This window comes from Mus pahari, chromosome 8, assembly GCF_900095145.1.
Source record: "Mus pahari chromosome 8, PAHARI_EIJ_v1.1, whole genome shotgun sequence".
Classification (NCBI taxonomy): domain Eukaryota; kingdom Metazoa; phylum Chordata; class Mammalia; order Rodentia; family Muridae; genus Mus; species Mus pahari.
Window position 1 is genome coordinate 79073566 of NC_034597.1, and position 3876 is coordinate 79077441.

The following is a 3876-nucleotide window of genomic DNA, read 5'->3' on the forward strand; positions in this document are numbered from 1 at the left end:
TGTGTCCACCAATATATTGGGACTCCATTTAAATTCTTCTTTATATATGAACATATTCCAATAAGCTTTTTTAGTGTATTTCCATATTGCCTTTCTTTTTTTTTTTTTTTTTTATGGTTTTTCGAGACAGGGTTTCTCTGTGTAGCCTTGGCTGTCCTGGAACTCACTCGCTAGACCAGGCTGGCCTCGAACTCAGAAATCCACATGCCTCTGCCTCCCAAGTGCTTGGATTAAAGGCGTGTGCCACCACGCCCGGCTCACATATTGCCTTTCTAAAAGAATTTAGTGCTAGTTTTCCCTATCCATATTTTTTCCACTATTCTGCCACCTCCTCATCCCCATTTACTCCTAATATTCAAGTTTCACACATATATACAAATATAGTTTTTGAAATCTCACATATATACATATTAACATACATGTAACATTAATATGAAGGATATTAAATGGTGTAAGGATTTCAATCAGAAATCAGCAGAAAATGCTTTACAAGTATCAAAAATAGGATACTTAAAAAATGAATTAATTGATATCTTCAAACTTGTTTATAGTTAATATGGTGTGATGCCTGAAAGTTGACCACCAACTTTAAAATATGGAAAGAATTGGGATCTAATATAAACAAACCTCTTGGATACATACAGAGAACATACATTTTGTAAAAATTCAGAAAGTGTCTGTGTGAATTAGCACTTCATTTATGGCCTTATATCATTCTTAAATCTTGGTTTGTAATTCTTGATAAGTTGACAACATATATTATAACTTTCTGTGTCCTTGTAGTAGGCTCAAATATGAATACTGCAATATTAAAATTTTCAGGCTTTGAGATATTTCACAGCAAATAGGGCATTCTATGATAAACGGGTTTTATATGGAGCACTAAAGGTAGTTTTAAGTATAAAAGGAAAAGTTTCAAAATAAAAGGTATAATACCGCTATCCAGACATCCCTAGGTCATCAAACTGCTAACATAAAACTAAATACCACCTTAAACATCAGAATCATTACTTGGTACCATTTGCAACAGAATCCTTCACATTGTGTTGGTTCTATTGAAAGTTATTGGTTCTGTAGGAGACAAAATTTATTAATTTGACAAGATATATCTAGTGTCATAAATGCTTTCTAATTCTGGAAAGTCAGTGGCCATAATTTATGTCACAAATATATCTTATTTATTACTCAAGGTATTAATTGGATAATAAACTAGATATGGGCTGTAACCACTAAAATTACCAATACATTTTTGCTGGTATTGTTAGTAATCAATTTTAATCTGTAAAATTTGATGTGAAATTTTGTTAAAATTTACAGCAAGACTTAGTTGTCAATGTAATGGCATAATTTTAAGCATTAAAATTATATATAATAAAATATGATAGAATATTACTTTTCAAGTAGTAAGATATAAAATCAGAAGCTAATTAAAGATGTAATATTTTATTATATATATCACCTACCATTTTTAGCTTCCTTTTAAACTGGCATTGTCTAAAATTAAGGTATCTTAAATATTTTAGATGAATGATGTACTTTGCTAGAATTAATATAAAATAAAAATGATTTGCAAAAGAGAAGGCTTGAAAAGTTTAATAGCCTTTATTTAAAATGTAGGAAGATTTTAATACTTCATCAATTTGGTTATTAAAATCAACCCAGTCATTTCTGAGACCATGGTAATGTGCCCCTTAATATGTTTCAAACTCTAAAATGGGGATGATCTCTGTAAGTGAATGCATGACTATTTTACTTGTTTCCTTGAAAACTATATTGCCAGATTTATACATATATTCACATAAATGTCTAGTTTGATATCTGAAAATTTTAGGACACATGGAATGTTTCTGGGTATTTAAAAAATTACTCTGTAGTAATATAAATTGGAATGAGTAAACTAAGATTACAAGACATACCATCCATCACTTTATATGGATTGATATCCTAAGCAACTGAGGCCTCCAGTAAAACAGAAAGGAAGAGGATGCTGCAACTGTGTTCTTGTTTACAATTGAAAGGCATTTTCTGTTTTTGTATTCTAGTCTTCAGATTGCAAGGGCTTCAGACTCTGGGATTGATAAAATTGTCTCCTACGTCTGGGTTGAATGCCTTTGGCCTTCTATTAACAACTCCACCTTAGACTTTTCTGATTTGAAAATTAAAACTTGATTTTACTTCTCACTTATATTTTCAAATGCTTTAAAACTCATATCTCACAGTCTTAGTTCAGGTGTGACCCAGGAACAAAGTGACTGAGTGTTTCTCTTGCATCCTGTGTCCTTGGAAGTCATATTGTATCATACTGCTCTTATTTCTTTAGCTACAAAACAATTTAATGATATACTTGTTTTTAGCACAGCCTAAGCAATTTCAGTGAAAATACTTGAGAGATAAAAATAACAAAAATAAATGGCAATGATTATCTTCTTTATTTCTATGATAAACACATGGAATTGATTTACTTCTGCAATCTAAAAGGAGATCACCAAATGCTATGGAATTACACAATATATCATAGCCTCAATTATTTAGTCAATAACTATAATTCATAATTTGCATAAATATCTTCCATTGAAAACAGAATTCCCTTCCTCCATATAAATATACCTTTAGTTCACTTTATACTTTTTGAAGAAAATTATTAAACAACCCTTAATTAATTTTCAAACTTTAAAATGGTGATGATCTTGATAAGTGAACAAATGTCTATTTTACTTGTATTCTTGAAAACTATAATACCAGATATATACATATAATTATTTTAAAATCTAGCTGAGTGTCTTAATATTTTAAGACACATGGAATTTGTCTCTCTTCTCCCATTCACTGAATGAGGCTATGATTTTGGTTAAAAGATGAATTCCTGAAATATTCATGAGGAATATAAAAATACAAAGTCTGAATATTTTCCCAATAAAGCACACATTGTCTGTAAACAGTAACATATCTGTGACCCACACTTCATTCAAATAAGTGAAACACCGATATGTATTTGGATTGAAACACCGATATGTATTTGGATCATAAGAAGTAAAAAATATAGATTCGTTATGTGCCCAAGTAAATAAACTATTAATAATTCATGTCACAGAACATATCATACATTTTATAGATTACCCTCATTAAAACTTTAAAATAATATTAGCAGCCACCTATCCCCATCTCCAACAAATCCCACAGATTCTCTGCTAATTCCTGCATTGGAGCCAACAATTCTTGGAAGCATTGCTTTAGAATTCTCTAGCCACCTCAACTAGGAAAGAAGATAAGCAATCTTCACTCTCCTTTATCTCCTATAAATCTAGTCCCCCAGTCTCATCCCCAGCTGAAACAGACCATCTCCTCTGGTATTTCCGTCTCTGCTGCCATTCATAGGAAACTATACTGATCCTGGGGACACACCCTAATTTCCTCCATCTGTGGAACGCTTCAGCAACCATATCTAACTACTCCATTTATCTTCTATCCCCATTACTAAGTGTCACTTTAAAATAAAGCCAAAAAAATACATTCTACCTAGAAACCCTAGTAGCTGCCCGCATCCACAGGCTTTTCCACTCATGCTTCAGACTAACAACTCAGAAGCTTATTATTTATTAAAACATGCCTAGGCCTTAAGCTAGCCTTGTTTGCTAACTAGCACATAGCTTAATTATCCTGTTTGTACTATTCCATGTCTGCCATGTCTCTGGTTACATCTCCTCATTTTCACATATCCTACTCTCTCCAAGTTCAGGTAGAAAATCTCCTGTGTCTGAGTTCTTGATATGCCAGACTTTCTCTTCTTTTCTTTTCTTCCTTCCTTCCTTCCTTCCTTCCTTCCTTCCTTCCTTCCTTCCTTCCTTCCTTCCTTCCTTCCTTCCTTCCTTCCTTCCT